We start from the raw sequence: 23,185 nt of genomic DNA on the forward strand, positions 1-23,185 counted from the left end.
CACTCCTGGGACAAGGAGCTTCGTACGCCAGGAAAGTAAAAGTTGCTTCTGGAGGAAACAACTTCTAAGCAAGCTGGAGAGGAGGTGAGCAGCTGGGTCAGGAAGGAGCCCATGCAGGGGCTTGGAGGTGAGTGTCAACACATGTGTCTGAGTAGCCGTGGTCCCCAGGAGGAAGGGCGGTGGGAGAGAGCCCCACCTGGACCATTTCTGCTTCCCGCCCTCTTCTGACCTAGGCTGGCCTGGTTGTAACACCTATACTATTAGAGTAATAATAATGGCTACCATTTATAGATGCTTCCTCTGTGCCAGGCATTGTGTGGGGTCCTTTGTGTCATTGGAGCCTCACAGTAACCCTACCAGGTACAAACTCTTACCACCCCTATTTTATAGATGCGAAAACTCAGGTCAGGGAGGCCAGGCGTCCTGCCCTGGGTTACACAGCTGGTAAGCAGTAGCACCACTACCCAGGTGGAGATGTGGCTCATGGCTTTTTTTTTTTCCTTTTTTTAGGGTCATACCTGTGGCATATGGAAGTTCCCAGGCTGGGGTAGAATCAGAGCCACGGCTGCTGGCCTACGCCACAGCCACAGAAATGTGGTATCCGAGCCTCATCTGCAACCTACACCACAGCTCACGGCAAGGCCAGATCCTTAACCCACTGATCGAGGCCAGGGATCGAACCTGTATCCTCGTACTAGTCAGGTTCATTACCACTGAGCCATGACTCCTGGCTTATGGCTTTTAAGGACTGGGTGCCCTGCCCCCCGAGATGCCATCCTCACAGTCACCCTGCCCTCTCAGGGGTGGGATGGAGTTGGCCGGCTTCCTGCAGCAGAAGAGGTTGAGAGCAGTCCTGGTTGGCACAGGTGGGATTTGCTGTGGGTCCCCTTTAAACAAACTGCAGGTTGTATCTGGAGAGGATGCGTGAGGTCTTTGCCAGTGTTTGGGGTCCCACAGCTGGTTCACCTTTGCCTGTCAGAGGAGAAACAGAGCCAGGTCTGGGGTAAGTCCAGGTGCTGGGGATCCTGCTCCCCATCCTCATCTCACATGAAGGGGCCTCTCAGAAGTCTTGGGGCTACAGGAACCACTTCCCAATCCACGGGGAGCCAAGAAGGCACACTTTGCAGAGGCTGGGGGGGTGGTAGAGGGAGAGTGGCTATCACCTCTTTCCCATGCTGCCTTTTCCTAAGGGGGGAATAGGACCCTATGTCTGGGTCAGGGAGCACTGGAGGGCACCCCAAGGTGGTTAGCAAAGGGGAAGTGCTCCCAAAGGCCGGGGTGGAGAAGAGCAGACTAACATCTCTGATTCCCCCAAAGTCACTGGAGAACCCCCAGATGGATCAGGGAAATTCACCTACCTCTAGCCAATGGTAAGAAACAAAGTTACTTTTCTGAGAACCAGAAGTATAGGCTTCCCATCTGGATTGTGCTGTAGAAAGAGAGCTGGGTAATCTTGGAAAGGTCCCTCCCCTACTCCCTGCACCCCCATTTACTCACTGGAGGAGGTGAACCCTAACCTTCCCTCTCTCAGCTCTGAAATCTCCAGGGCCTGGATGAGGCTGTGGTCCAGGCTGGTTGACCTTGTTGCCATCTCCAGCCATGGGGGTCCATCCTCTCTGTCAGGGCCACCCTGGAGAGCAGGCTGCCCTTTGGGGCGTCCACAGCCTGGGCTGGAGCAACCACCTGCCCACTCCCTCCTCTGGCCCCACCTCCCGACTCTTACCCTCTATTCCCACCCTAGAAAGACTCCAGCCCTTCTGGGTTTGCTCTGTCAGTTGGAAGACTGGGCTGGCTTGCACCTGCAGAAGGGCACACTGATTAATTTATTTTGCATCATTTTGCATTACCTGACTCCAGGGCCTCCAGCTTGACATGCAGATTTATGTAAAAGAGACCCAACATGCAAATGAGCCAGGCCTGGCACTTGGTTTAATAACAGACAGGGCTGCATCACCGGCTTCTCTGGGCCCAGCTGTTCTTCCTACGGCCCACTGGTTCTCCCAGGCCAAGGAGGTCCTTCCTCCCACTGTGCTGCCTCCCGCTCAGAGCCCAGGTCAGGTGAGAAGTCAACCTGACAGTAAGCTTAGAAAGAAGGAGGCTAGAAACACTGCTTCCCCAAGGAGTTTCTGGCTGTGAATTGCAGAGAGAGTGGAGGGATAAAAAGACAATACACACACACCAAAAAGGAGAGAGAGGCAGACAGGGATTCAGAGGGGCCGGGAGGCAGGTCTGCACAGGAGACAAGCATGGACGGAGAGGGATAGACAGATGGACAAAGAGCAGGCAAAGCAAAAAAAAAAAAAAAAAAGCAGAAACGAGACAGGAGAGATGGGGACACAGGAGGGGGATGCTGATGGAGGGGGCGGACACCAAGAAAGGAACAGATTTCAGAGTTACTGTGGAGGAAGAAGTGAGGATATAGCAACAGCCTGGCTGCGGGGAGGAAAAGTGCGGGAGGAGTTGGTGACGTTGACAGCTTGATGTTGGGGAGTTGGGGAGAAGGCGTCACAGGCGGAAGTGACGGGGGAGCCCTGTAGGGAGAGACACGGAGCTGCCCTCTTGGAAGCCCTGGCAGCAGCTTGGCTGCCACAGGCAGGAGCACTGCCATCACCTCGTAAACCCTGATCTGTATCCGCCTAGCTATATTTATACATACCTGCCAGTAGACGCGTGCTTATAAACCACACGGGCTTGCACTGGGGAGAAGGAAGTGCAAGTCCATGAGGCTCTAAAAGGGAGCTCAAGGGGTTGTCTAGAGTGGCTGCGGCTGGTGTGTCTGTCCTTGGATCAGAAGGGGGTCCTCCCTTCCTGGCCTGGGCCCAGGGAGAGTGCACAGCCCTGCCACCTCCCACCTTCCCGCTGGAGGGCAGCCAGCAGCCCTGGCCCAGGATGTACCTTGCTCACCTGTCCCAGCCAGACTCCCCACTCTCTGCCCTCTGAATGCACCCGATTTGAGCAAGAAAGTAAGCAAGGAAAGAAACCAACAAAGAGGAAACCCCTTCTGTTCCCGCAGCCCTTTTTGTAGGGAAATTGACACTGTGGGAGGAAGGGGTGTTGGCTCTGGGTGGGTGGTCTCCGAGGAAGGCAGGGGCACCGTGGGAAAATCCCTTGGCTTTTGGAGGATCTCCATGTCCCCTGCCCCCGCTCGAAAGACAGAGAGAGAGAGAGAGAGAGAGAGAGAGAGAGAGAGAGAGAGAGAGAGAGAGCGAGCTCCCGGGGCTGGGACAGGAGGAGATGCGTCTTAAAACCTGAGATGGTGATGCTGAAGGTGCCCTCAGAGACCCTCCAGCCCTGCCCCAGCACTTGAGGGAAGAGGGAACTGTGACCCAGAAAGGTCCAAACCTTGGTGAGTGTGCAGTCCAGCCCACGTGGGCTTGGGCTAACAGGCTTTTTTGCTAAACAACTATCATTTCCTCCAAATGGTCCTCTTGGCATTGGTGACCTTCCCCTCTCTTTTTCTGTGATTCCTCTGACTTGCCCACCTTGGCGCTGACGCACATGTGACCCCTTGAGGAGGGGACCCTCTTTTTACTCTGAGATAGATGAACATTGTACACATTTTGAAAGTTATGGGCTCAGACCCCTCTGTGCACTTCTCCCTGTGCTCAAGGAAGACCTAGGGCTCAGTGTGGGTCACCTTTACTGTGTCCCTAGCCAGTATGGCCAGTTCCCAGCAGCTCAGCCCAGTGAAGGAAAGTTGTGTGAGCTGTGAGACTTCCCCTGACAGAGATCTGCCTTAAGATGGGGTCTTCCAGGACCTAGGTCATCTCCAGAACCCCTCCCTCACCTCCCCCAAACTAGGAGTACAGGTTAGCTCCTCAGACTCCCACTATTGCTTGGGCCTGACTCAATCTGCTTGGGTCAGGCAGGGGGTCATCTGGCTCCACTCTGACCCAACCTCAAGTATCACTTTCATGTGAAGCTCCAGTCCCTTGGCTTTTAACTTCTTGGGGCGAGAGGCCCCTTTGCAAACATTGTTATGGCCATGAAGCTTCTCTCCTCCCAAGACTGTTCATATCCACAAGACTTTGTCTACGATGTCATGGATCCATGGACTCTCTGAAGCCCTTGTCCCAAGAAGGACCCAAGAGTGCTCCTGGCATCTCAGGCCTCGGGAAGTCAGTGTCCCTGGGTCAGTCCTGAGGCCCCAGGTCATTTGGGAAGAAAACTGAAGCTCTGACAAGGTGGCTTTTTCATTCTTAGATACTTCCTACAGGATGTCTTCTTTTCCTCGGAGTTCCCTTCGTGGCACAGTAGAAACAAATCCGACTAGTACCCATGAGGATGTGGGTTCGATCCCTTGCCTCACTCAGTGGGTGAAGGATCCGGCGTTGCTGTGAACTGTGGTGTAGGTCTCAGATGCGGCTCAGATCCCGAGTTGCTGTGGCTGTGGCGTAGGCCGAAAGCTACAGCTCTGATTTGACCCCTAGCCTGGGAACATCCATATGCTGCAAGGAAGGCCCTAAAAAAAAAAAAAATGTCTTCTTTCCTTCTTTCTATCTCAGGAATTCCTTTCTAAGCAACCATTTCTTCCTCATTGACAGTGTGATCTAAGTTGTTCCATTACCCCCTGGCTGCATATGCAGGTGAGCTCAAATGGTATGTGATTCAGGACGCTGGATTTTTACTTTCCCTGGGAATTGCTCTGTCGGCCCCCTCTCCCACAGCTCCCTCCCACCCAGCCCAGGGCTCCGTCCCCATTTTGCTCTGTCTGGAGCCAGGGCTCCGCTGAGAACTTGTTTGGAGGTTCTAGCAGGGCAGCGCAGCTACTCATATACCCTTGACCGAAGAACGGTCCTCTTCAACCGAGCGCGTGGCTTCTGGAGGGACGCACATGGAGCGGTGAGGGAGGAAGGGGACACCTGCCTAGCCAGCCAGATCAGCCGAATCGACCCTGGCGATCAATGGGGTGACAGATGTCGCAGCCAGATCGCCCTCACATCCTGGAGCCAGGGCTCCCCTGAGCACCAGACCCTGAGGTGGCTCCAGAAGCCGAGCGCGGTAGATGATACATCCTCAGGGGGTGGAAGGCTGGTCAGTCCTGTCCCATCAATAGCCAGAGGAGACCAGGGATGTCTGTGTTCTCAGAAAAAAGGCTTCTGAGGGCAAGGGAGGTGCAGAGAAGCCAGAGAAAGGGGGCGGGGGGTGGACAATCAGAGTCCCCATTCTCTCTGCAGAGTTCAGACCCTGAGCCCTGCCCCACCCCCACCCCTCCTTTTTGCCAAAGCTGGTGATAGAGGAGGTTGTGGGCTCTGATCACTGGACCCAAAGAGGTCTCCAAGGAGGGAAAAGGATGGAAGGGCTGGAATCTCTGGGGGTCCAGGGCAGGGCAGGGGCATGGGAAATTCCTGGTGGAAGGCCCAGGACTCTGGCCTGGCCAGGGCTCAGAAGAGTGAGAGCGGGCCCCTCGCCAGAGAGGGTCTGGCGAGCCCATGGGGTGGCCCCAGCATCCAAAATGCCTTTAGCTGGAGAAAGCTGCTTCATCTCCCCCAGGAAATCAGGAAGCTGGAAGCCACATAGCTGATTACGGGGCCAGAGGAGTGATTTCAGAGGCAAGATGAAAAGAAAGTCAGTTCCAGAGGGAGCAGAGGAGAGAAGGCAGGGGGTGTGGGGGGGGTATGGGGGGAGGTGGGGGTGTGTGGGGGGTGGAGGGTCTGCACTCTCCCTGCTCCCTGAGCCTGACTGGGCGCCTCTGGGGGTGGAGGTGGGAAGCAGAGGTGGAGTCTGTGGGTGAGGGTCCAGCCTGTCACCCTGAGGAGGTGTGAGTCAAAGCAGAGAGGCGCTGCCAGGGGGTCTGAAGATCATGAGAGCCCTGAGAGGAGACGGCAAGAGGCCAGGAATAGAGCCCAAGACCAGACTTCTAGTTTAGGCTGGGCCATTGTGTGTGTGTGTGGGCTGTGGTGCTGGGACTTAGTCCTCTCAACCGTCCCTCTCCTCCAGGCCTGGAAAGTCCAGCCCCAGATATTCTGGCTAGGCACGAAAAAGGGAAAAGAAAGTGGCTGGAGGGTGGGTTAGCCCTGGCAGAAAGCACCACCCAGGCCAGCTGGGGGTGGAGGAGCAGGGACAGGGGCTATGGTCCCAGGAGACCCTAGACTGAAGAGCAAGGACGGTCCTAGGTCATGGCCTTGTCCTGCTTCAGGTCTAGACAGGGGAGTCAGGACTGGAAGACAGCTGGGGCTCAGGCAGAGCCTCTGGTGACTCCTCTGCTCTGCCGTCTGCTCCTCCAGTCACACACACACACACACACACACACTCTGCCATACTTGCTCTCATATTCTCTCCTTCCCTCTTTCACCCTCTCTCTCTCTCTCCCCCTCCTTACACACACACACACACACACACACACACACACGCGCGCGCGCGCGCGCGCACACGCACACACACGCACATTTAAACATACATTTAAATAACTTGCAGACGTATATTAGCAAAAACATTCCATCTGGGCTGGGATTTCTCTCATTGCTTTGAATTCCCCTGGGTTTTAACTTGAAAAAAAAAATAGGAAGAGGCAAAGATTTGACTAATGTTGGGTTAAGATTTTTTTCTTACCCCTTTCTTTCTTGGTTACTGACTGCCAAGAATTTATGTTTGTAAAAGGAAAAGAATTAACTGTGTTGATTAAGAGGCAAACTCCCTGGAAATGTTCTCTCTTAACCCGTTGGTACCCTCTCCATGAGAGATGCTGGGGTTCTCTGGCACGGGGCTGCATGTCCCTGGGCTGGAGGCCCAGAACCTTCCAAGGGGCTAATCCTCTCCAGTGGGAACTTACAGAACAGAGAGAGGCAAGCTGTGCCCCTTGGGCGTGCGAATGTGTGTGTGGATAAGCAGGCGTGTGGTAAGTGTCGTGAGAGTCTGTGCGTGTGCGTGTGCATGTGTGGGGGTGAGTGTGGTGACTGCCTGCCTGTCCCTCAGTGGACGTGGGTGTGCTGAGTTTCCATGCGGCCTACCAGCTGAGGGGTAAAACACCAGGAAGGTGAGGAGGCCTTCACCTTGATGAAATTAGCAGGGACTGATTTGGCAGGAGCTGAGGCCTGAGGGGGTCTAGCACAGAGCAGGGGGGCAGCAGGGCTGGGGGTCGGGAGGCTTTAGCTGAGGAAGCAGGTTCCTTCCTGATATCTAGCAGCTGTTACTGTGGACTGACCACAACCTAAGCCAGCCCTGGCCATCGCTCAGTGTCCTTGGCGTGGGGAGCAGGGGGCAGGAATTCTCTCCTCTTTCCAGCTCAGCCAGAGCACCCACCAAAGGTGTCCCCTCCCTGGGCTCCTTCTGCAGTTTCCTCAGCCCTTCGGGAAAGCCTGCGCCACATGGCTCCCAAACGAGGACAGTGGAGGGGCTAAAGCCCCTGCAGTCAGGGGGTCCTGAGGCTGGGACTGAAGAGTCTGACCAGAGAAAGGATGTTAGGGAGAGAAAGAGGAGCAAAGGAGAGCTTGCTAGAAGCTCCAGCCTTGTGCATGGGCATCCAGCCACACAGAACTACTGTTAGTTCCCTGAACCCTCCACCTGGCCTCACTCCTCCTGGACCTTGCACTGTTTCCCTCCACTTGGGCAGACCTTCCAGGCCTCCTTTGTTTAGCCGATTCCTACCCATCCTTCAAGTTCTAGATGTCACCTCCTCCAGGAAGCCTTCCTAGCCCCCAGTCTTAGCTGTCCACTCTTGCATGACAGACCCCTGGGCACACAGGCACTCTCCACCTGGTATCATCCTCATATCCTCTTGTCTGTCTTCCCCATTGGACCCTTGAGGACAGAGATGCTGTCTTTTTCATCCCTGACCTCTCTGTCCCCAAAACCATGTCTGGCACACAGCATGGGCTCAGTCAGTACTCACCTAGTTGGATTCGAGGCCTTTGACTGCTGAAATCAGTGTTAGTCACTCCACAGGCTGTGATCTAGAGTGCCTTTTATGGATTTTATTTATTTGCCTTTTTAGGGCTGCACCCATGGCACATGGATTCCCAGGCTAGGGGTCGAACTGGAGCTGTAGCCACCAGTCTATACCACAGTCAGAGCAGTGCAAGATCCAAGCCACATCTGCGACCTACACTACAGCTCATGGCAACGCCAGATCCCCGACCCACTGAGCAAAGCCAGGGATCAGACCCTCATCCTCATGGTTACTAGTCAGATTTGTCTCCACTGAGCCACAACAGGAACTCCCCCTAGTCGGATTCTTAACCTGCTGAGTCACAACAGGAACTCCTAGAGTGCCTCGTATACCCGCCTCTGCTCCAACACTTAGCACAAGACACCAGGATTATCTGCACACATATTTGACCATCTCAATTTTCTGTGAGTTCATCAGCACAAGGATTTGGCCACAGTCATCCCCAGGGGCTAGCACAGCATCAGACAAATAATAAACAGGGAATACCCCATAAATATTGAGTGAATGAAAGATTAATCAATGCATGAAAAAAAATATAAGAACATATATAGAGAAGCTAATGTGGCTTAAAGATGGTGCAGGGCTAGGGTGCAGGCTGGGGGTTGGAGACGGTGCTATCAGAGTAGGGTGAGAGGAGAGAAGGGCATTTACTGAGCACTTAGTGTGTGCCAACACTAACCCCCAGTACTGGCCCAGGCCTCTAGGGGTCGTTATTTCACATTATCCTCTCCATCCTGTGAGGGAGGGCTTCTTACCTCATTTGACATATCGGGAAATGGAAACTAAGAGAGGTTAGGTCAAGTCACACAGGTGTGGGCGTTCAGCTGGGATTCAAACCCAGAACATATGCTTCTCCGACTTGCCATGGTTCACAAAGGGCATGTGTTTTGAGCAGAGTTTTGAAAGATGAGAGGTACACGGCTTTGGAGAGACGGGCAACAAGGCCAGGCAGGTGGAGGACAGGAAGGTTCAAGGCTGGCAAGTTGTGTCCCTTGAATTTACATAAGCTACTGTTTGACCAGGAAGAAAGGGGCGAACCAACATGACAAGGGACAGTGCAACTGTGGAGAAGGCAGCGGAGCAGAGAGCAGTCAAGGAAGGCCTCCAAAAATAGATCTGAAGCCCCGTCTTGAAAAGCCTATGGGTGGGAAGTTTCAAAAGGAGCCAACGCAGATGTAGGGCTTATTGGGTGGCAAAAGCTAGGCTGAGCACATCTTAACACATTTAATTCTTCCAGCAAGGCTCTGAGGTGGGTCCTGCCATTATCCCCCAATACTAGGGAGAATGGAGGCCCAGAAAGGTTAAGTAAGCTGCCCAAGGTCACAGGGCTGGTTAGGGGTAGACCTGAGATTTGAACCCAGACTGTCTGATTCCAGAGTCTGTGCTCATGGCCACTGATCCAAGGCAGGTGAGCAGGGCGATGGAGGTCCCTCAACATGGAGAATCAATATAAGCCATGCTGGCAGGCTGTCTGGGAGTATGGTCAGATTTGGTTGGAGGGACGGGAGAGGTCAAGTTAAAGGAAAGACACAATCTGCAAGCTGAGAGCATCCTTCAGGCTGGGGAACGCTTAAGGGGGGGAGGACAGCGTCTCTGATGATTTAAACCTTCTCTGTGCATGTGGAGAACGTGTCCTTACCTCTGGGACTCTGGGGTTCATCCACCCAGTCTCAACCCTCATGAGGAAGCCCCGAAGGTCTTTTTGCCATTTCTAAGGCCACTCCTGCGGCATATGGAGGTTCCCAGGCCAGGGGTCCAATTGGAGCTGTAGCCGCTGGCCTACGCCACAGCCACAGCAATGCAGGATCCGAGCAACCTACATCACAGCTCACGGCAACGCCAGATCCTTAACCCACTGAGCAAGGGCAGGGATCGAACCTGCAACCTCTTGGTTCCTAGTTGGATTCGTTAACCACTGTGCCACGACGGGAACTCCCCGAAGGGCTTGGACGATGGGGTTTTTCCTAGGCTACTGCCCCTGGAGAACTCTAACCTCTTTCCTCTCCACCCCTCCACCTGTGAGTGGGGGAGTCCAGCCAGAGAAGGCAAGCGGACCCAGCTCTGGCCTGGCCCTGGTTCCCGCTGACCTGCTGTCCTGGGGGCTGGCCTCCTTCCTCTCTCCATTCAGGCCAGGACCCCTGGGAAGGGGACTTGTAGGCTCTTGGTAGCTCAGCTCTGACTTCTCCAGCCATTCTCCTTTGTGGTCTGGGTGGATGTCACTCCCCCATCTAGAGAATCCAGTGACACTAGGAAGAGGGTGACAGCCATGCCGTGGGCTGAGGGAAAGTGATGACCTCCCACTGTCCTGGTCTTGTGGTTTTGTTGCGGGGGTGGTGGCTCTTTTTGAAGGGGGATGTTTTGTATCATAACACAAAGAGCTGCTCTCTTGAGTACCCGTGTTCAAGAACATTTCTATCCAGATTTTTTTTTCCTTTATAGGGCCGCACCCATGACACATGGAGGATCCCAGGTTAGGGGTGTGATTGGAGCTATAGCTGCTGGCCTACACCACAGCCACAGCAACACGGGATCTGAGCCACATCTGTGACCTACACCACAGCTCACGGTAAGGCTGGATCCTTAATCCACTGAACAAGGCCAGACATCGAACCTGCATCCTCATGGATGCTAGTCATTCGTTTCTGCTGAGCAACAAGGGGAACTCCTCTATCCAGCTTTGGAACTTTGGGTCTGGAGGGAACTTGCATCCTGGGAGCCCCCTAAGACTTCTCTCATGGCCACTACAGAGCAGCCACTAGCCAGCCTCTCTCTCCCACCCCCCGACTCCAGCCCCGGGTGAGAAATCATCTTAAAACGTACCCTAAAAATGTCCTCTCACACCACCTTGGTACAATGCCTTATAGTCACCAAGCATTCTCAAATCCTTGGCCCATGGGACCCTCCTCATAGCATCCCAGAAGTTCTGAGACCTGTTTTTCAGATGAGGAAAATGAAGTTACATGGTGGGTGAATCATGCTGGCCCCACAGTTAGATTTCTAGGCATGGGATCAGAAGGTAGTCTGGGAGGGGAGGGGTCGGGATCTGGGTCAGTGCAGCCGAGGAGATGGAATTGAAGGGATGAGTGATCCCAGTTCCTCCATGTCCAGAAAGTTCCTCCTTGAATCACCTGCTCTTCCCTGACCAAGACACCAGCAGTTCCCCTCTGAGTGGTGGTGAATCAGCTCCAAGATGCTCCCAGGCAGGCCCTACTCCTGACTTTCATAGGATCTGACTCAAGGTCCGTTTCAGGTAGGCAGTATCTGTGGAGCCTTCTGGTGTAAGGCCCACATCTAAGCAAAGGGAGGCCTTTGAGAAATAGTTAAGAAAATGGACACCATGAAAAGCATTTGTGCTCCTTGGAGAGAAGATATACAGGCGACTGCAGCAGTGGTGGCAGCAGGACACAGTTACCTAATGGCATCACCACAACAGCCTGCGTTGCTTTAGCCCCACTTCCAAAGAGCTTAAGCACCTTCAAGTTTATTAGACTATTTGATCTCATAAAAGTTCCACAAGTAGATGGCGATAGTTCTTATAACCATTTTATGGATGAGAAGACTGAGGCGTAGAAAGGTGTGAAGCGATGTGCCCAAGGCCTTCCAGCAAGGGAGTGGGGCAGTGGGACTGGGCCTGTCCTGTTTCTAGATGTTTCTCTAGGTATTGTGTGCCTGGGACTCCCTTTTGGTGTCTACATTCCTACAAGGCAAGGTGTGGACAGAGGAGGTGACTGGCAGAAGGCTCAGAGAATTTTCCTGCTTGAAGTCGCTGAGAGACAATGAGTCAGGCTCCCGTATATTGAGGTCAGTTTCCTCTTTCACTTCCCCAAAAAATTGCTGGGGAGTGAGCTCACTTGGTGCTTATTCTCAGATGAGAAGCTGAGGTATTTGCACGGTTGCCCCTGAAGGGTTTGATAGTAGCTGTGAGCTGTGGAAGAAGGCAGCGCTCTTGGCCTGGGACTCCTGCCCTCCTGCCCCAGCTGTGCCCCAGCCAGGTGTGGGGTCCTCTCTAGCTATGTCTGTTACCACAGCATCTACACTGGTTTCCTGACCCCTAGTATGCTTCCCATTCAATCCCCTCCGTGACTGATCTTCCTAGAGCTCTCCCCTGCTCTCAAAAATTGTCCATGGAGGAGGTCCCACTGTTGCTCAGTGGTAACAGATCCAACTAGTATCCAGGAGGATGTGGGTTCGATCCCTGGCCTCCCTCAGTGGGTTAAGGATCTGGCATTGCCGTGAGCTGTGGTATCGGTCACAGATACAGCTCAGATCCCATGTGGATGTGGCTGTGGCTGTGGTACAGGCCGGCAGCTGTAGCTCCGATTCAATCCCTAGCCTGGGAACTTCCATGGGCCACACATGTGGCCCTAGAAAGCAAAAAACAAACAAACAAAAACCCCCCATAAGATGGACAACCTATCAAAGCCAGAGTCCCATTCCTTCCAGTTTCTGCTTGGCCTTCAATGCCCCAGCTAACCAGGTCCTAAACTGTCTTCCCAGCCTTGGCTCCTCCACCTCATCCTCCTCTACAAGATTATGGGACTTGTCTAGACCTGCTTTGTGTTTTCCCAACTCCACTCTGTGATTATTCCCTTGTTCTGGAAAGCCACTCCCACCCTCTTTGTTGGATTTCTATCCATCCTTCAAAACCTAGGACAGATGCGGTCTCTTTCGTGAAGCCCTCCGTGGTTACACCACCAGGAAGTGATCTCTCCCTCCCTGGATGTCTCACTGGGCACACTGGGCTCCACATAAGCAGTTCTCTGTGTCTTATGGTGACAGTATACAGCCTTGGATGTTTGTGAAACTTCAGAGATTGCGGAATTCTGCAACACCGTGTGTGTGAGTCTGTGTGTGTGTGTGTGAGTGTGTGTTGGTGTAAGATGTGAGCACAGCTATGTAGAACACCTGAACACAAGAAGCGATTGGACACTTCCTGGATTTGGAATGTGTCAATCACTTCTGCTCAGCCAATGAATGGAGAGCCAGATGTGTCACTCAGATCCCTCACTATAAAATCCATAAACACTTAGAGGGAGAAAGTGAACAGTAGGTATTGATCACTCTATACTCCAGGGACCGAGTTAGGGAGGCAACATCACCTGAACAATGGGCTCACTTAAGGCTCACAATAGCTCTAAGAGGCAGGGATTATTGCCCTCATTTTGTGGATCTGTGCCCCAGCGGGTCAGGGTCTTCAAGAAATAGACTCTGAGAGAGAGGCTGTGTGTAGAAGGTTAATTGGGGACTTCACAGAACAAGCCATGAAAGAAGCAGGACTGGACGGAGGGAGAGGTTGAACAGCCCTGGGGTAGCCAGGAGGCCTCAGCCACTGCCCTGGGGGGCACACGAAGCTTGGGTGACTCTTCAAAAATGTTCCCCCATCCAGGAAATAGGGCTGGGTTGTTGCACCCCTGGGAAGGGGTGTGACTTAAGCAAGACAGCTCCCTGCAGCTGAGTGCAGTTCCTGGAGATAGGCCAGCACCCACCACGGCTCACACAACTCTTGACTTGAGAAACACCTGCCCTGCACGCACACAGCACTGCCCACAAATGGGGGAATTAGGCATTGAACCCAGGCCTGTGCTTTGTTCTGAGGCACTGTGTGGCTTTCAATCCACCTCAGAAGTCAGCCTGGATGCCCCCTGTGCCCAAAAGGCACCTTCAGGAGGACCATGCCCAGAAAGTCCCCTGTAGAAATTACCCCATGAAGAGAAGGGTCTCCTTTTCAGAAGATCTTGGTCGATCTGGTATCAAATAATAGCCGTGAGAAGGCAGGTATTGCTGATTAGTGAATGATGTTTTCTGATTCTTGCACTTGGAAAACTTTGGTGGTGGAATCCAAGTGAGATACCCAAAAGATTTCACAACTAGGAAGACACCCAGGATGGTCAGAGTGGGTGCTGGCCTCTGCATCCCAGCTGAATGTGACTTAGACCTGATGGGCTCCAGGGGACAAGACCGCAGCTCTCCCCGAGCCACGTGCTGGGGAAGAATCCAGGGAAGGCTGTCTTCAGAAAACAAAGCTGAGTCAGACGGGTCATTTGATTAAACTGGGCATCTGGTTCAGCATCCAAGGTGGGAGGTCGTGCTCTATGCTGTAAGCTTCTCCTTTCCAAGGAGCGTGTCTTACTCGGCTCTAGTCTCCCAGACTTGGCACAGGAAGTTGGTTACATGAAATCTGTACGACCCTGGGCAAGATGCCACCCTGCTCTGTGCCTCAGTGTCCTCACTTTTCAGATGAGAGGTTTCCAAATCTTGCTTCTCCCTGAAACAGGAGAATCTGGTGAAGCCCCCTTAGGAGAAGGGAGGTGAGTGGGCCTGGTCCAGGGCCTCCTCTCCTACTTTACCCAGAGCAACTCCCTTGTATTTGTTTATGCTTCCATACGGTTTCACTTAAACCAACATTCCTCAGCCAAAAACAAAGCCTGGGAACAAACCACCGGGCTGCATGTGATAACTGAGGTCCCTTACACACAGCTCTGACATGTGTGGCTGTGAGTGAGCAGAAGGACAAATGAAGGAATGAATGTGTGAAGGGATGAATAGTGCATGGGCCCTTTGTGTACCTAGCTGACATGGGCCAGTCCCTGGCCACACCTGTTCTTGGAGCAGATGGCTAGCCATCCCAGGAAGTTTGGAAATGGACACAGGGCTTGCCTGATATCCTGTCCGTTGCAGAAGTCTGTCTGTCTCCACTGTCATGGCCACGAATGAGGCCTCCTCCCTGCAGATACCTTGGATGCCACTGGGTCTGGGCTGCACTTGTCTTTGACTCTCCCAATACATTGACTCAGCTGAAAGAGATACTAACAACAGTAGCACGAGTCACTGGCAGGTTTGGCGAAAGAAGCACTGGGATTTCTCAGTGTGTCCCGGGGTGTGGCACTAGGTCTGCTCACTTCAGTTCCCTTCCCTCAGAGGGAAAGGCCTCCCAATTTTGTTTTGTTTTGTTTTGTTTTTTGCTTTTTAGGGCAGCACCTGCAGCATATGGAGGTTCCCAGGCTAGGGGTCGAATCAGAGCTACAGCTGCCATCCTACAACACAGCTACAGCAACACAGGATCTGAACTGTGTCTGTGACCTACACCACAGCTCACAACAACACTGGATCCTTAACCCACTGAGTGATGCCAGGGATCAAACACACAACCTCATGGTTCCTAGTCGGATTCATTTCTACTGCGCCACGACAGCAACTCCAGTTTCCCAATTTTGACTTCGCCCTACCTCCCACCATCCCTCCCTTCCTTTCTTCCTCCAAGGCAGTGGTTCTCCATCTTGATTGCATGGTGGAATCACCTGGGCAGACTTAAAAATGACTGACACCCAGAGATTCTGATTTCTTGCTTTGGGGGGTGGGCTTGACAAGAGGAGCTGAAAAACTCCCCAGGTGATTCCAGCATTCAGCCAAGCTTGCGAACAAGGGGTCTGAGGACGTGGAGTAGGGATCCCAACCTCAGCCGAAAATGCTTCTAGCCATGGGATTCAGATGTGTCCAATAGCTTTGGGGAGGCATGGGCCACAGGCTTCCATCAGCAGTGGGGGAAGGAAAGGGAAGCAGAGTGAAGTGCACCTCGCCACCCCTCCCCCACTAAGCTAGGGGCTGGGTCCTTTGGGGAGAGAGGCCTCAGGAGAAGCTAAAGGGGTTATTTTCATAAAGGTCCTATGGGACTCAAGGAGGTCAGTCCTGTTTGGGGTCCAGGTGACAGGGTATGCTGGCATGGAAGAGAGGCACAGGACGCCATGAGGACACCAGGTGGGCTTCAGGACAATGGCACAGGCACAGGTGGCAGCGTTCTTAGAGGGCATGCTGGCAGCAAGGCCTGCGATGGGGTGCCTGTGGGCTGCACAGCATCAGAGAGCAAACAGGGCAGCGAGAACGGAGCTTTGGTGAGACATGGCTTCCCCTCCCAGTGACAGTCCTATTCACAAGCACATGTGGGGTGCTCCCAAGGAGACCTGCAAATCAGAGTGAGCCTGTGGCAGACAGGATGCAGTGGCAGTCAAATCTTCTGGTTTCATTGATAGGCACCCACGTGGACTTGTGGAATGGTGAGGTCTGGGGACACAAATGTCAGCCACCATCTTGAACTGTCTGGTGGTGGTGGCCACTGGCTACAGTACAACAGAAGTGAACCAGAGAAGCGGATGTGGCCCCTGGTTGGATCAGTCCCGTGAACAGCTTTCCCTCCTGTGTTCAGCGTCCAATCACGGTCTTCTCAACGCAAGGCTTTTCCGCATGCAGGTTCTCCATGTGAATTATGTGCGGTACTTCCTGTGTTAAGTTCTTTTAAAATCACATTTTCTCCTAAATTAGAAAACCTCTTTAATTGTTAGCAGGAGCTGAGGTTCTGCTCCTTGCATGGACAATATCATTAAACATTGGAAAATAAACAAACTGGAAAAGTTTAAGACATTTTCAAACCCTTGGCTTCCCAGAGGGCGTCTGGGGCCCTGGGCAGGACAAGGTTCTGCTGGCCTGGGTTTATATTGTGTTGATGACTTGACCCCTCCAGCTGTGAGAAGCCAAACTGACAGCAGGGTTGTTTTTACTAAACTTCCCAGGATCGCAAACTTGATTTGGGAGGCATTTGCGCTGATTTGCGCTGAGGTCTCCAGCTACGGCGCCCGGCTTCCTCCTCGGGCAGAGTGCATGATGGGAGCGGCCCGCGCCCTCGTAGCTGACAGCTGTTGTAAACCATCGCTGTCCTCCGGAGTTATTCCACAGGGCCGGCGAGGCGAGGGGAGCCGTGGGAGGGGGTGGCGTGTGAGAACATTTCTTTCCATCTTGCTGAAATGTGAGTCTAATGAAATGATAATGAGGTTGTGGCCTTTAAGCTCCATTGAGCTTCTTGAGCATTGTAATTTTACCCAGAGTGGGGCTAGTTTTTGAAATGATTAAAACTATTGATTCCTAGGCCTGCGCGGCTTGAATCAGAATTCATTAGAGGCCCAGAGGTGAGGGATAAACATTTCCCTCTAGTTCAGCCAGCAAACAGACCCCCATCTTGCCTGGTCTCCTGCTTGCCCATCCACCTCTCTAGCAGACCTCTGGCAGCACAGCTGGCTGGTGTGGAGACCCCTGGCAGTGCCCGCTGACAGGAAACAAAAAGGATCCTGCATAGAGAGACAAGTTAGGAAAGTCCCAACTGTGGGTCCCATCCCATTTTTCCTGGGAGGGACGCTGTCAGTATTTAGTCTTGGTCCTATTGTCTTACAGGCATTATAAATGAAATGTCTTTCCTGTAAAAAGAAACACATAGAAACACAGAAACCCTCCAAAATTTGGAGAAGAATCCCAGAAAGGGAAACTCCAGCTGGGAGTGGTGGCTGACCATGGGACATGAACTTGGATCTCCTGAGTGCCATCTTTCTTGGGATGGAAAGAAGGGTTTCTCCCTCTGATGTCATCACTGTTTGGGTTCCCAAGAGCATAAGACCACTCCTTTCAAGTTTTCAAGTTCTCTAGAGCAGAGACGGGCTGGTGTCTTAAAAAAAATAACCTTACTTTGAAAGTATTATGAAGGTTTTTCAAAAAATTAAAGATAGAACTACCAGCGATCCAGAATGCCACTTCTGGGCATTTATTCAAAGGGAATGAAAATAGTAACTCAAAAAGATATCTGTACCCCCATGTTCATAGCAGCATTATTTACAACAGCCAAAACATGGACACATCCTAAGTGTCCATTGATAGATGAATGGACACTTCATCTAAGAAACATTAAGAAAATGTGTGTACATGTGTATAATGGAATATTATTCAGCCACCAAAAAAGAAGAAATCTTGCCATTTGTGACAACATGGACCTTGAGGAAATTATGCTAAGTTGTCAGACAGAAAGTAATTGCTGTGTGATCTCATATATATGTAGAACCTAAAAACAATCAAAAATAAAATTGAACTGGGTGAAGGGTATCAAAAGGTACAAACTTTCAGTTACAAAGCAAAGTCACAGGATCTAAAGCACAGCATGGTGATTATAGTTAATAACACTGATTACATATTTGAAAGATGCTAAGAGAATAGATCTTAAAAGTTCTTATCACAAGAAAAAAAAAAAAGCTAACTATGAGGTGACAGATGCTTACCAGACTTACTGTGGTGATCCTGTCACGAAATACACAAATATTGAATCGTTATGTGATACATCTGAAGCTAATATAAGGTTACGTGTCAATTCTATCTCAATATAAAAGAAATAATATTAAAGGAGGACAAAAAATAATTACATAAACTGTTAATAGCATAAGGATGGGCATGCTTCCTAAGTATACCTTGTTCTACCTGTGTTCTGTTCTTAGTTCAACTCTTGTCTGAAAGTATGGAAGCCGTGTGTAGGCACTTGGCTGGCTCCCTGCCTGTGTCCACGTGGGGGCCACCATTTTAAAATTGGTCAATGTCCCTCTTAATCTTTTCTCTGACAAGCCTAAGAGATCACATTCGAATGGCCCACCTGGGACCTCCTTCTCACGGTGAGGTTCTGGCCCGAGGAGCAGGGTCTATCCACAGTGGCCTGGCCAAGGTGTAAATGACTCAAGGGAACATTGTGCTGTCCTCCCCGTGGGGCAAAGCAGCCTGGCAGAAGTCCCCTGGACCCCATCCCCTCCTCTTTAACAGTCTCCCTGTGCCGTTATGGTCATAAAATGCACATCGATCATCATGTTCAGACTGGAGCGTCAAGGTCTGCCTTCAACGTCACACGCACCATGAGCGGGTCCACATTTTGGAAATGGCCTGATATATTTCCAATTTTCCTGCTCACATTTTACAAGTCAGCATTAGTATTCCGAAGTCCTCTCTCTACCAGGCAAGTGGGGTGCACTTCCTCTGGCTTACCATGTGCATCTAGGGTCCCCCACATCCCACTGCATTATTTTTCTCAGCTTTTCCTCTGTGTGCACCCCCACCCCCTCGCCAGACAGTTCGATCCTTGAAGGCAGGGTTTGCATTTTATTCCTTTTGGCATCTCATCGCCCAGGACAATGTCTGGCCCATAACCTATGGGGGCAGATGATCGTTGAGTGAATGCATGAAGGAAAGACTCCATGGTGGATATAAGTTGATTCTTAGGACAACCTTGTGAGCCAAGCAGGGTGGAAATATGAGCTCTGATTTCCTGATGAAAAAGGGAGGAAGGGAGGAAGGGAGGATAGGAGGAGAGAGAGAGAATGAGAGACAGGAAGGAAGGAAGAAAGGAAGGGAGGGAGGAAGGGAATGGGGAGGAAAGGGAGGGGTCTCCAGGAGGGGAGGGCCTTGCTTTAGATCACCTGACCCCTGGAGCTGGTGCCAGCGTTGTGGTGCAGTCAGGGCACACAAAGTTGTGCGTTCTGCTGCCCACGCTTGCTCTAGGGCTCCTAGGGCAACGCGTTGTTTCGGAGTCTCTCCCGAGGTGCCTCCTACACAGGTGGTTCCCAAGTGGTTCAGCTCAAGGTCCCCTTTTATTTTCTCCCCGATCCCGCCCCCTAGCACCTGGGCTTTGAAAGATTAGGCCTAGCAAATGAACGGCAATTATGCAGTAATAATGACTCCATTTTCTCATTTTTATTAATAAAACACACATGGGACGTGCCACTCAGCGCTTTGGCTGAGAGAAAACGAGTTTCCCCACTTGGTGAATAGAATTCCACCCAGAGGCAGCCAGTTAACAAACCACCTTCTGGGCTCGGCTCAGCTGGGAATCACTTGCTGCACTTGACAGCCCTTTCCAGGGGCCTCCATTGAGCCGGCTGCCTGCCCTGGTCTCTGAAGTCAGAGGAGACAGGGCCCATTTCAGCTGCTCCCGGCTGGCCTGTCCATCCCCGCTGGAATCAGCAGACCCTGACTTCTGGAGAAGTGTTCCTGCGATGTGTCAGCTGCTCCGGGAGAGCCCAGAGTGATGGATTCCAAGACCTGTCAGGAGAAGGGGTTCACGGTCAGTGAGGAGTTATAAACTCTTTCCCGTGGAATTGTCGGCAGAATTTTAATAATACTCTGTCTCCCTCTGTCTGGGCACTTCCTTCCCCTCTCTGCCTGCTCCTTGTAGCGTGCGGAGTGGGGTTTGGTCCCTGGGGAGAGCACATGGTTTCACTCGGTCCAGGTGTCACAGCTGGAAATGGGAGGTGATGCTCAGATAGGACTCCGGCCTTCCTGCCACCCTCGGGCCTTGGCAGGGCCCTGCGTTTCGTTCTCCTGGCTCCCTTCCGTTTCAAGGCCAGAGGGAGGCCCTGCACGGGCCTGAAGTGAGCTGGAAAATGGAGCTCTAGCCTGCTTCTCCTTCCTTCATTTAGGCAACAAACTCCCTCCCGAGGGTCCACTGTGTGCTGGGCAGGGACGTAGGAGCTGGGGCACTAGAGGGCCACTGTCCCCCCCCCCCCCCCCGCCGCCTCCTGCCTCCCCTCATGGCTGCTATTCAGCTCTAATCATCCTACAGAAAAAAACAAACAGGAAAAGGGGGAAAGGGGGGGAATAAGAGGCAGGAGGTGCTGGAGGAAGAGGGTAGTTAGAAATGACCTCAGGAGCAAGTGAACGAGAAAACCAGGCTCGGTTTTGGGACGCCCAAATCACCCCTTTCCTGCCAAACGGCTCTCCGGCCCGCACTCCCCTCTCCAGGAAACTCTCTACACCATCTATGCTGCCAACTCCGAAGTGTATATTTCTTGCCCAGACTTCACTTTTGAGTGTCAGACCCCCTATGTCCAGCTACCTTACTGGAAGCAACCCATCCATGACCAAACTCACCGTCTCCCATCGGCTGTTTAATTACAGGCTCTGATTTCCTTTTTCCTCTCCCTTCTCCACTAGACCATGTGCAGTCTGAGGCTAGTGCCCCTGTCTGGGTTCTGTCTGTGCCCCCAGTGCCCAGGACAGCCCTTGGTACATGAGGGCACCCAGGAATAGCTGTTGAAAAATGACCAGTACCAGAGTTCCTGTCGTGGCTCAGTGGTTAGCGAATCCAACTAGGAACCATGAGGTTGCGGGTTCAATCCCTGGCCTCACTCAGTGGGTTAAGGATCCGGTGTTGCTGTGAGCCGTGGTGTAGGTTGCAGACACGGCTCGGATCCCTCGTTGCTGTGGCTCTGGAGCAGGCCAGCGGCTACAGCTCTGATTAGACCCCTAGCCTGAGAACCTCCATATGCCACGGGAGTGGCCCTAGAAATGGCAAAAAGCCAAAAAGCAAAAAAAAAAAAAAAAATGACCAGTACCAATTCATAGAAGAGGCAGCTTCCCCCAAATCAATTTCCCTCATTTTTCCTTGAAATTCCTCTCATCTGTTTCCCCTCAAGGAAAGACCTTCCCATGGCTACAACTCTCAAGACTGTTGCTTTTGCTGCAATGGAACTGGTGAGATTTCTCCATCCCACAGGGATGAACTCTGACCATTTGGGGGGTGGAAGGGGGCTGTCAGGCCTTGGCTTTTGTCCCCCGAGCCTTCCAGCCCGGGGGCCGGATTTGCATATGTTAATGTGGAGAACTGGAGTGAGTTAATGAGAAGCAGTGGGCCATGTGGGTGAGCGGAATTCCTCAGAGTATTTTTTTCAGATGTCTTAATTCACTCTCTTTGTTGTATTTCGGCAGATCCAGGTGTTTAGATTGAGTTGGTCCTGGTCCCTGCTCCCCTCCCCCAGGTCTCTGAAACCACAGATCTTTCTAGATGCCAGACTCAGCCTTCTATCCAGAGGGTGATGGGGGTGGGGGAGCACTCTGCCCGCCCCCCCCAGGGAAAGGCCCCAAGGAGATGGCCTGAGGGAGCCTGCCCCAGGCTGGAGAGCCCCCGGCCAAGGGCTGGGGAGTGGGGGTGTTCCTGAGGGGGGTGGGGAGGAGAGGATAGAATTCCAGAGACAAGAACCCTTTACAGAGACAGCCCGCTGGGCTTCCAGCCCTCCATCTGGGTTCCACTAAAAACACATTTTGCGTGTTTCTGTTGTTCTTAAGTCTGGGTTTATTTCAAGGGGAAAATTATAAAGAAACATCTCTGCCTTCATTTCAACAGCAGCTTGTGCTTGGGTAGACTCTCATCTGTCTGGCCTGGCCTGCCTGGAGGGGAAAGGAGAGGGTGAGGGTGGGGTCCCAAGGAGAAGAGGTTCCAAGAGACTAAGGCTCTGGGCTGTCTGCTGCCAGTGTCCCAGACCAGTGGGTCTGTCACTAGGGCTCACCTCCCCAGCTGAGAGCAACATCAATGGTAGTAGAGGCACTTGGTGGTTTGAGAAGAGAGGTGAGGACCAGGGGAAGCCCAGGGCAAGGAGAGATCTGCTCAGGTTGCCCCGCCTGGGAAACCTCTATAGACAGAAAGTCGGGTGACAGCATCCCCACAGGTATTTGAAGGTCTTCCTCTCTGAGTCCAGGGCAGCGTCCAGTACGTGACTACTGAAGTGAGTCTGACTTTTGTCCTGATAGGAAGCCAGAGGTAGCAGAGGCCCATCCTGAGGATTCAGGTTCTAACCCTGTCTGAGAATCCCCAAGGTTACCCAGAGCCCTTGACCTTGAATCTGCCCTCCCCACAGAGACACAGAGAATGAAGGTCAGAGCTAGAGAGGCCCTTAGCCAGTGAGGAAACTGAGGCTCAGGGAGGGGAGGCTACTTGCTCAGGCCACACGGCAGGTCAGGCCACATATCCCAGACCCCCATGCTCTCTGCCCCTTTCTGCCACGCTGCTTATGAAGGTAGATGGGTGGCCAGAGCTCCATGGAGGGGCCTAGAGCACTCGTAAACACACCACTCATGGACGTCCATGTACATGTGCATACGACACGTACACTGGCCCTCAAACCCTGTCAGCAAAGCTCATCAGTAACCCCCATCCCCCACCCCTGCCCCAGCACAGCCTGGTTCCTCCAGGGTCATTTGGACCCTCAGGCTCCAGGCAGACACAGGTTCTCAGAACACCATGGTAGATGGGGTCCTGTCTTTGCACAGAGCTGGTGTCAGACACAAAGAGAGACTCCGCAGCCCAGGCGCTGGCTAGGCCCTGGCCTTCCCCCACCAGAGAGCAATTCTTAGCAGAGCTCTCACTCTTCCTCAGAGAAGGGCCTCTCAATGATTCAAGTCCAACTGCTTGGGAAGGATCTGATTGCCCCCTGGTGGCCGTGTCTGGCATCTTCAGCGCCTGCTCCCCAGGGCTTCAGTCTATTCATTCATCGAATAGGTACTGGGACCCCTGCTGTGGGCCCGGAAAAGGATTGGTCTGTAGGCCACAGGAGATTGATATGCAAAGCAACAATTATCATACAGGTTAATTAGTGCTATTAGAAAGCTACGGTTAGGGTATAAAGGAAGCTGAAAAAGAAGGGCAAGGAGGAGGTGCCATCCCAGCTTCTA

This window comes from Phacochoerus africanus, chromosome 1 (assembly GCF_016906955.1).
Source record: "Phacochoerus africanus isolate WHEZ1 chromosome 1, ROS_Pafr_v1, whole genome shotgun sequence".
NCBI lineage: Eukaryota > Metazoa > Chordata > Mammalia > Artiodactyla > Suidae > Phacochoerus > Phacochoerus africanus.